This window comes from Nuphar pumila, chromosome 7, assembly GCF_984573655.1.
Source record: "Nuphar pumila chromosome 7, dmNupPumi1.hap1.1, whole genome shotgun sequence".
NCBI classification, from domain to species: domain Eukaryota; kingdom Viridiplantae; phylum Streptophyta; class Magnoliopsida; order Nymphaeales; family Nymphaeaceae; genus Nuphar; species Nuphar pumila.
In genome coordinates this window covers 115,886,766-115,898,453 of record NC_143255.1, presented here as the reverse complement: position 1 = coordinate 115,898,453, position 11,688 = coordinate 115,886,766, and positions in this window count along the sequence as shown.

Here is an 11,688-nt window from a genome sequence, read left to right as displayed (position 1 = left end):
AATATTCAAGTCTAGAGTGAATCTAATGTTTGCACCCTTCTTATCATGTGCATCAATAGTGCACATATTCACTTCTTCAGGTGCGTCGATAGTATGGATGTCTGTTGCTCCATGACTTTCCAGTGATTGAGACACATCATCTTCACTGCAACCAGTTGATATGCTCAACACTGTCATGAGCAAAACATCAATTTGCGTTAGCAAGCACATACGTTTACAGCAATTCAGCGAAATATATTACACTTCGATAATAATAATCAAAACAATATCTAATAAATTGACACTGGAAAACAAATAACATCTTACAAATTGATTTACAGAAATTCAACATAATATATTACAAATAGAGATTAACAAACAAAACAATATCTCACAAATCGACACTAGAAAATACATAATATCTTACAGATCGATATACGACAATTCAGCATAATATATTACAAATCGATATTAACAAACAAAACAATATCGCACAAATCGACACTAAAAAACACATAACATCTTAGAAATCGATATACAGCAATTCAGCATAATATATTACAAATCGAGATTAACAAACAAGATAGTATCTCTCAAATCGACACTAGAAAACATAAAATATCTTACAAATCGATATACAACAATTCAACATAATAGCTTATAAATCGATATTAACAAACAAAATAGTATCTCACAAATCGACACTGAAAAACACATAACATCTCACAAATCGATATACGGTAATTCAGTATAATATATTACAAAACGATATTAACAAACAAAACAATATCTCACAAATTGACACTGGAAAACACATAACATCTTACAAATCGATATACGGAAATTCAACAAAATATATTACAAATCGAGATTTTCAACCAAATATGGCAATTCAGCATAATATATTACAAAATGATATTATCAAGCAAAACAATATTTCATAAATCGATACTAGAAAATACATAATATATTACAAATCGATATATGGAATTTCAGCATAATATATTACAAATCAATATTAACAAACAAAAAAATATCTCACAAACCTTTATACGTGTTACTACAATCGTGATTTGCGTTACATTGAATATACTGAGTGAATGGACGATACCGGATGGGGTAGAGGCCCTTGCTTGCATCTGTAACCAAGCATTCTTGTCAACAGGTCTCAGCATCTTACAAATGTCTTCATGTTTCCAACCATTAAAATGACAAAATCTACCTGCAATAACAAAACAATGCCTTAATGACACTCACGACGATATATGTTCTTTAACAATAGCATGATGACATGGAAAGGTACTCACCATGATTTAATGGTACTTGTTGGAATGTTTGTGCGTCATTGCTTTTTTTCATACTGCCTAACGAAAATGAAGAAGAAGAGAAGACTGAAAAAAGAGATGGCCGCTAAATCCCCCTATGACGCCCACCAATGATCGAACCAGTCATTCGATTTATAGTTATCTCCACGAGGTAGGAATGAACCCAAAAAAGTTTTTTATCTAACACAAGGCAGGAACGAGAAGGCGGCCATGTGTTGTAACACAAGCTAAAAACAAAGGCGGAACGTGCAAATCTATTTACGGGGAGCAAGAGAACATTTTTTGTCCAACGCATATCTAGCTTACGGGAGGACATTTCTGTCAAAAGCATATCTACCTTTTTTATATGTTATTTTATTATAAAGTCATAATGGGCAACATTGGCATATGAATTATCACGTGTCCCAAGATATTCCTCCGTACACACTGGAACACGCAAATTTGTGTTCCGGGGGGCAACCTCGTGCAGTTGCACACTCAAAGTGTGCAATGTGATTGCACCTGATCCATTGTCTCGTAAAAATAAGTTATGTTAATACCTAGATAACATGCAGCCGATTGAAACAAATATTAATCTTTTCTGTGTTAGAGATTCAGCACAATCTCCACCAGCTAGAGTGACATAAACCATGGCGTCCCTTCTTATCTCTAGGTGTCTTTCCAAGCCTAAGCACTTTGAAGCTGCATCATAAGGTTTACATCTTTATTCTTGTTCCAACAAGTTCCAAATTCTTTCAATACTTAGTTCCAAGTTCCAAGCCTAAGGACTTTGAAGATGCATCATAAGGTTTACATCTTTATTCTTGCCACTTAACATGAGAGCAGCAGCCGCTACATGCATATCAGAGTATTAATGATTTATCTTTTCAGTTTATCACCTGAAAATGTCTGGGCTCGAAGACCTGGTCATCACTAAGCCTACGGATGCCGAATTTGTGGTTCGAGCTCAGGGTATTCGAGAAGCCTCTGACAGTTGTTTCGACCATTTAGCCAGGTGAGCGGGCCCCTGGTAAGCAGGAACAAGTTCATTTGGCTCTTCATCAGTGGAAATGGGTCATTTTAGGAAATACTCAATCATTTTGTCTTATTTGCAAAATTGTGATAGTGATTTTTTTTATTTTTTTACAATTAAGAAACCTTCACCAAGAAATGGGTCACTTAATGGGCCCAACCTCACGTACCCCAACCGTGATAAAGCAACGGCAGCCCCATGCGCTATCGGGATTCAATGCATAATTGTGATAGTGATATATTCTTTGAATCACACAAATTGATATGTGGGTAAAGAGAAGGTCTTAAGATGGATTAATTTTCTTCTCTCAAACAAAGAAAAAAGAAAAAGAGATAGTTGAACTTTCAGCATGAGAGCCAAGAGAGATATGTGACCAATGTTCCTTCCATGAAGGTGGAGCATGAGGAGATCGAAAGGAATCAAAGGCACCCAATTGATTTTTCCTTCTTTCCAAGAAATGTACGTGTAACACAAGAAGGTTTGTAATAAAGCCATCTAACAAGTTTGCATTCCTACCTATATCTAACAAGTTTTACAATCAGTTGTACCTATAATCTAGTTGGGCTCTCCTCATGCAAGTAGTTTTGACTCAATCTAACCTTGTAGATACTTTCGACAAGGCCAATTTAGTGGGAATCAACCTTTTGCATCATGGTTTTTAATGAGAATATGTTTTGCATTCCTACCTATATCTAACAAGTTTTACAATCAGTTGTACCTATAATCTAGTTGGGATCTCCTCATGAAAGTCGTTTTGACTCAATCTAACCTTGTAGATACGTTCTGCAAGGCAATTTAATGGGAATCAACCTTTTGCGTCATGGTTTTCAATTATTATATATTTTTTGAGTTGAATTTTTTTTGGTGCATTTACAGTTGTTTTTACATCGCCAAAAAAACTTGTGTACATGTAGGATAAGAGATTGAAACTATATCCCTACTAAATAAAAGGGCCACTAGAATATGAAAATTAACTAGCGTGTGAATTAAGCATTTCATATACTTTTTATTCAAATCCAACCCTGCAGATATTTTCAGCATGGTCCATTTGCTAGGAATTCATTGTTGGATCATGTTTTTTCTACCAAAAACAAAAAAAGATTTTTAGATGCTTGAATATTTAAGACAGTTCTGACCCGTCCATTTTTCAATCATTAAAAAATCCCGCTTATGGCAATCAGATGACTAAAGAGCTGATCCTTTTGAAACCAAGCATGTAGATCACATCCATATAGTCAGATTTAAGAAAAAAAAACAAAGAAAAGAACCCATGAAATTCTCAGTTCATACTCTAGTTCTCATATTCTAGTGGCCCCTAAACAAAGTACTAGATTACATCTGTAAGGTAAGATTTAGCAAAAAGACAGCCAAATGAGAAAACAAAAAAGGGTTTGTGCTAAGTTGATAGTGTATATATCAACTTATTCATGCCAACCTGCCCACTAAGGCAGTGGAGTTAATGAACAAAGACTCAATCGGTTAAACATTGTAATTAACTACTTCTATTAATATACGATCAAGAAATTATATGGAGCATTGATCCAGAAACGTTGAGGGAGTATCCCTTTTCTATGATTAATCTGTACTTAAATCTTTTTTCCTCCCTATGTGATATTAAAACCTTGTCAATTAATTTAACGTCAATGGTGCCTTCATGGAATTATAAGTAGGCTCTTGAAAATTCAGCATGTTTAAGATGTGTCTATTTGCGGTAAGAAGGAAGAAAGCTCTAATCTCTTATTTTGGGGATAGTGATTTTATCATGGAGTGCTTCATTGGAATATGAAAAATGCCTACTTCTCTATGAAAGTTTCATGTTCCACTTAGGGATATAATTCTTGGCTGCTTTATCAAAATGAATACTAACAAAAAGTTATTTGCATGGAGGTGTTTTGTTTTGATAATTTGGCAGTCAATCTGGCTTCAAAGGAATGAGCGCTGATTAAATCGATGCCAAGTGCTTTCAAAGATGGTTCTTCGAGAACTACGTCAAAGCATCTCGATCAAATGGCCAAATCTTGAAGACTATTTCATCCTACAGTTTGAATCTCTTTTGTAATCTCTGTGGCCTGACTTCTGGTCAATCCTATATGATGTATAGTAATTCTCTGCTGAAATAAAGTATATATTTTTCCTTAAAAAAAAAAGATTTGTCCGTCTGCGTTTTGGCCTGGATGTTAACAATCAACAATCTATCAGAGATATGCTTGTGGCACATGATTTCCAAAAGAGGGTAGCAAGTGGGTCTTAGTTAATGCTCTTGATATATATCCTTGGAGGTTAGTATATATCGCTTGAAAGAAGCAATAGGGCCTTCAATGGATCCTGCAAATCGTTGGGGGCCATTTTGATCATGATTCAATGGAAACTCAAGCAGCGATGCAGACTTAAGTGGCCTGAAACTGACCAACAATGGCTGGGAATTTCCAGAACTGGAGCCATTGAAATCGAGTAATGCTTTTACTTTTTCATTTTATCTTTTTATTTTGCTTTACTGAATGCTATGGGTGACATCTCGTCCCCTGTGAATGTGCTACAATTGCTGATTTATAGCCAATTTAGTGAAATATTTTCTTTAAAAAAAAAAAAAAAGATGTGTCCATTTGCGTCGAAATAAAGCCTTAAAATTAAAATTCCATCACCAAACCCTAATAAACTAAGTGAACTATATTTAAAAGGGCAAAAGTTTTCTCTCTCTCTCTCTCTCTCTCTCTCTCTCTCTCTCTCTCTCTCTCTCTCTCTCTCTATATATATATATATATATATATATATATATATATATATATATATAGTAAAATTATTTTTAAATAATAATAGATGTCGACAAGGAATAGCATCTACATGCAATGGCGTATCTTTTGCTCCATGGAATTCCTGTGTTGCTTATTAATGACAACGAACACATTCTTGAGTTTATTCACGAAATACTTGTTTAGCTTTATATCACGTACAACAAAGGATGTATAGCTGGTCATTTTAAAAGGTGAAGACCTACTATTCGGTTGGCAAGTTCATTATTGATCACATTCGACAGCAAAGACTATTGTTATCTTATCATAAATTATGAATTACATTCTTCCCATCATATAAATATTGCAGTAATCATTGTATATATTGTATGGCATGTTGCACTAAGTTAATCCAGTGCGGTTCCATGAGCGCTTGTTGGTCTGCACTTTAGGTTAAAATGGTTATAAAAAATGTTTTGTAAATTCCTAGATGTGGAGAATATCCATATCTCAAATCCTTCTCTACATCTAGGAATTTATATATTCATAGATGTAGAGAAGGATTTGAATTTTGGATTGGTAGATGTAGAGAATATCCATATCTCAAATCCTTAGGAATGAACCACCGCGGAGGTCACCCGTATGGTCAGCGGGGTGGTTGTGAAGGTGCTGAGATGAAGACACAAGATCAAACCCTGCTGGTGCACGGGTGCATTCATAGCTTTCCGAAGTGGGACATGTGAGGAAGAGTGGTCATGGGGTCGCACCCGGGGTTTTCCTCGCTTTGGTGAGGGTTCGTAGTCATAAAAAAAAAGGAAAATACTTGGGAATGACAAGTCCTTGAATCTAAAAAATGCTCATGAATTCTCGATCATGACAGCCAAGAGTTTCTGATATGAATTACAAATCTGGTTGTGGGCACTGTGACAAATATCACCAAATTTTTTGAAAAAAATATGCAAAAAATGGTGAGAAATTGAGTTGTCTTTTTAAACGGAAATTTCTTGGGAGATTTTCAAAATATCGTGAGAAATGCTTTAAACATAAATATCACGTTTATATCATGATACTTATGTTTTTAATGGCTAATTTTCATAAAAAATGTGTGATTTCAGTTTGTTTCTACATAAAAACTAATTCTTTATTCTTTTAATTTATTTATTGTTGCCCATATTTTTTTCAAAAAATTAAAATTTTCAATAAGAGATCTGCTGTTTTAAACGGTTTGTCACCATGGTTGAGCGAGTCTAAGCCAATTCAGACCTTATTGAAAAGAATAGTTCCCACCTAAATATACATGAAAAGAATAGGTCCTTGTTAGAATCTTGGATCTGGTCTAGACTTATTGGTAACCAATCCAGGTACGTATAGGTCCAATTAGAAGTCTTAAGGAACCTATGTGAGAACCATAGTGACAAACGTTTTAAACGGAAATTTCTCGTTTTTCAAAAACTCGCAAGAAATTAGAAAATTTTCATAAATGTCACATTTTTCTAGGCAAAATCTTGGCAATAAAAAAATAAATAAATAAATTAGTTTTATAAGAAAATATTAATAAATATTATTTAAAAATAAAAGTACACATTTTTTCGTGATAAATAGCTGTTTAAACGTAAATATCACATTTAAATCACAGTATTTACGTTTTTTCATAAATCTCGCGATATTTTGAAAATCTCTCGAGAAATTGCCGTTTTAAACTTCAGGCAATTTCTCACGAGATTTTCATAAATCTCGCGATATTTGTCACTATGGCAAGAACTGATTAGAGTCACTTAATGATCCCACCCGTGCGAGGTAAACCCAAGGTGGCCAGCATAGGCGGAGCTGGGGGGGGGCAGAACTAGGCTCCGGCCCAGTTATTTTTTTTTTTTTAAAGCCGAGTCCTAGCCCAGCCCTGATTCCATATGAAATAGATTTTTATCCATTTTTGTAGCCCAGTCCTAGCCCGGCCTTGACTGCAGCAAATAGTTTGATTTGTCCATATGAAATAGATTTTTATTAATAATTGTAGCCATTTTTTATTTTATCTCAAAAAATATTTTTCGGGGGCGCTGCCCCCGAACCCCAAACTATCACACCAAATTTTTTTTTTTTGCTACACCCCTGTTTGCCCCCCCCCCCCCCCTCCTCACATGAATCCTAGCTACGCCCTTGGTGGCCAGCCATTGCCCTTTTTTTTATTTTTTTCACATTTTAATAGCTGGCTGGCTATTTTTCGGACAGCCACCAGTCGGAAAATGGCCGGGCCGGTGTCACCCTTTGTTTTTCATGACCAAAAAATAAAAAACTAGATTTTTGGTCACCCAAACAGCCCAACAGTGCTGGGTTTGTTTTTTTATGGAAAAATCTGGATCGAGGCAAAACATGGGTTGGCCGCTGCCATCCAAAGAGATCCTTAGCGTTTAGCGGAAGAGAAAACAAAAATGAGAAATTGTTTTCAAAGTGGGCCCAACATGGACAAGGAAAGGTTTGAGAATGACTATTTCTTGCAGGGTCCAAAATATATAATTCGTGATCCAGACTCCAGAAGTCACCAAAATAGGCAAAAGTAAAATGCATAGTGCTGTAACAGTGCTTGTTCGTACTCAAAACCAAAATGAGAGGACACGTTTTAGTATATATGTATAATCACTCAATTATATAAAACCCATATTCTCATCAACAAGGACAAAATCTCTCCAAATTTCAACCACCGGCAAGAAATAAAAAAAAAATACATATTGGCATCTAACGCATGGCACATTTATGTATAAGCTACCTTAAGTTTTAGTTTTCAAATATATATTTAAGATGGACACGTACTCTGCTAAAAGATTGCTTTGTTGTTAACCCAACTCTAGCTAACTCTTGGAAATGACAATTCTAACTTTTTCCTTCAAGTATTGAATGTCACTTTTATAGTCCTCTATTCTTGTATCATTTTTTTATGTCAAATTCAAGAGATGGAACAGGCAGAAAGGTGGTCAAATCTTAAATATTTAAAACCTGAGGCAGCTAAACATAAATTTATTATATGTTAGACATCTATACGTAAATTACCCTAGAAAAAACACCTTATCAATGGCTTTTTTTATGATTTTTATGTGCACACACAAGAAGACATGTGCACATGCAATAGCTGTACACTCATAGAGATTGCTATGAAGATTCATGCTTTCTCTCACTAGCAAGGTCCCGCTATGATAATAACACTCAAATGATTAAATACGGCCCATGGTGTAAGGTCTATATCTCATGCTAAGAGACAGCGAAAGAAAGCAAAGATACATTGCCATTAATAACAATAAATTTAAACAAATCAAAGCCATGTGAACGAAGAAAGAAGCAAGAAATCTTCTGGCTAAAGTGAAGAGTGTCAGTACCACAAGAGGGAGATCTCTGAGCCTGAGGGATGTTGGCAAGCAAGTGACGTGCATGAACCCCAGCCCACCATGCAGTGCATGAAGCCCTCTTATGCCAACCCCTTGGGAATCCGGCTAAAATCCTTCCTGTGGATTTGGCTCCTGTAAACAAGACAAACCAACAATTTTATCACTCTTATCTAGGTGAAAAATTTATTCCAACACACTGTATTTTTCCTTGGGTTTAGTGAACCAACGAGAAAATGATTTCCCACTCTCGCTTGAGGACCAAATAAGCATGTGTTAGATGAACATTGATCAACCACACGCGCAGAAGCACACGCTAAAGGGTATAAAAAAATAAGTGTCCTGGTCTTTAGCTTTTAAGCACTATTCTAGAGTTCTTCCCAATTCTCTCTCTCTCTCTCTCTCTCTCTCTCTCTCTCTCTCTCTCTCTCTCTCTCTATATATATATATATATATATATATATATATATATATATATATATATATATATATAGAGAGAGAGAGAGAGAGAGAGAGTAATGGGTCGGTGCTAAACCCATTTGGGGATAAACCGCATGCTAAATGGGTTTTTTTACCTTTTTCATTTTATTTTAAAATTCTAACCATATAGATGTGATCTATGTACTTGATTTTATAGAAATCAGCTCTTGATGTGTTTGATTCCAAAACATGAGTGGGTTTTATAAAGTTCTAAAAATCAACAGTCCAAAATCTTTATATATATATACCCCAAAAAAAACAAGCCTCTATATGGATAAGCTCTGCACTTATATTATATACTTCCTAATTGTGGGCCACAAGATCATTAAATATTGATAATCAGATGGTCTTGATTCAACAGTATTTTGTGGGAGTTTACTGATGCAATCTATATAATTCACTTAATGGAAAATGTTTTCTTTTTTATTTATAACTCCAAGAAAACTCACCTGGCTGCCATACCTGCAGTCATCGTACTACTACGGCATAAAACTCCAAGGCTAAGACGTATTATTTGTGTTTAAAAGTGTTTTAGGAGCGATAAAAAATCAATGGCTCATATTGTGCTAAGACTTTATGATGAAAAATCGGTTTTTTCTGGTAGAACTGATTTGATTTAAGGCAGGATTTCAATAAAATAAACAATGATAAAAACATATACATGTTTGTGTAAAGAGAAAAGTGTTTGTAACTATGTTTTCTTGAAGTGTTTAAGGCGTTTAAGAGCTGCATGCTACTCTTATATATATATATATATATATATATATATATATATATATATATATATATATATATATATATATATATATATATTATGTATGTATATCCTAAGAAGATTTTTGAGGATTTGATGAAGAAACCAATGAGAATCGAGGAGATTTCTAGGGTTTGATTTAAGGGTTTTGAACATGGCGATAGGCTAATTATCAAGCAACTGAAGTTCGGTGAACAAGGACTGAATTAGAAAGGTTTGTTTTGTTGGAGAGGCTTAGCCACATAATGGGAGCTCATTAGGGTGTGGAAGATGGTCAATAGTGCAGTATAGAAATGGGCCAACAATAATTGGAGACTGTGCTCCCTCTTTTGACCTGTCCACATTATGTCAAACCAGTTTAAAGTTAAAAAAACTTTTTAAAAGGATGATGGTGTAACCAACGATGTAATTTGAACTTGATAGTTGTAAACTTCACATATCCTTCTATCTCGAAATTGTCCCTAATTTTTTTTTACTAAAAACTTGGCCCCCAAGGTAGAATTTACCTATTGTTGATGGCCGACTAGGATAACGTTCAGTCCTGCTGGTCAACAATTAGGGCATAGTTCACTGTTCTCATGGTCATCATTCTTACCCTAAAATTGTGGGTGGAGATTAAACCCTATGGCTAGGTCAGAGCAAGTTGATTGAAACCTGAGGATAAGGTTGGGGAAATTAAGAGAAACCACTAGCACAGGAATTAAGTTGGTAGAATATAATTAAAATTGGGTAATCATGCTTGCTCAATTGGTTTAGTGAACCTAGCTTCATTTGGTCAGGATTAAAAGCTTAAACCAAAATAATGCTAGCTTAAAAAATTCATGAACTTGGCAGCAAACTTGAAGAAAATAGCTCACTTTAAAGAATTTGGGCCCATAAAAAAATTCAAATACATGCAAATTAGTCCTTGCAGGGACAACTTGTCCGGCAAATCCGACATCCAAACCCTGGCCTACCAACCGTGAAGGACCACCAATTATGCACCCCAAGTGGTTGGGTTTTGATATTGACAGTCAACAAAAGCAGTTAAAAGTACAATCTACTGAGCACCTTGGTATTGGACAATTTACACTTTGCAAGGTCCTCAGGGTGCCAGAAGAATCTAGGAATTACTGTGCTGATTTATTTTTCTTTCCTTTCTTTCTCTTTGAGCAGGAATGTAACCGGGTCTGATTCAGATTTGAATAATCTGGCCTAGTGAAATACTGGCTATTGGGATTCGGTGTCAAGTTTGAATTTGGATGGAAAAGGGTAGTAACCAATTTGGATATATATAATTGAAATCGAATTCAGTCAGATGCCGGATCCAAATCCGATCCGATGGCATCCTTATCTGTAAGCCAACCAAAGTTTCTCTCTTAGGACTAGGAAATTCTGAAGTTCTAGATAAACATTTAGTAAATTCCACAAAACCCACAAAACACACAGAATTCCATGTTCTGCAAGTACTATACTAGCAGATGCAAAATTTGTGAATATTCCTTTCTTTACCAATTGAAACGTCTCTCTCTCTCTCTCTCTCTCTCTCTCTCTCTCTCTCTCTCTCTCTCTCTCTCTCTCTCTCTCTCTCTCTCTCTCTCTGAGAGCGCGCTTCCTTGCTTGGCTTATTCTGCAAGATCGGGTGCAGACAGATAGCTTCCTCAAGTCTATAGGTTTTTGTATTGTGAGTAGATGTGCTATTTGCGAGGGGGGCGAGGAATTTGCGCTGCACCTATTCTGGGAATGTCAAGTCTTTCAGAATATCTTTAAGATTACCTGGAATAAGCCGGTAGTGTGTGTGCGTCAGGAGTCTTTCGTTGTGGACCTCTTGTGGCAACCCCAACCAGTTCGTAGATGTAAAAGTTGGCGGATCATTTGGAGAACTTGGTTGCTTTCTTCCTGATGGGCTATTTGGATGTCGCGAAACAATGCTATTTTCAGGTAGATCCCAGTTAATTTCAATAAGTTAGTAAATTATATTCTGGCGGATGTATATGCCTCGTTACGTATCTTTCTTCCTGATATTCAGTGCCAATTGCCGCTAAGGCCTCCCCCGGAT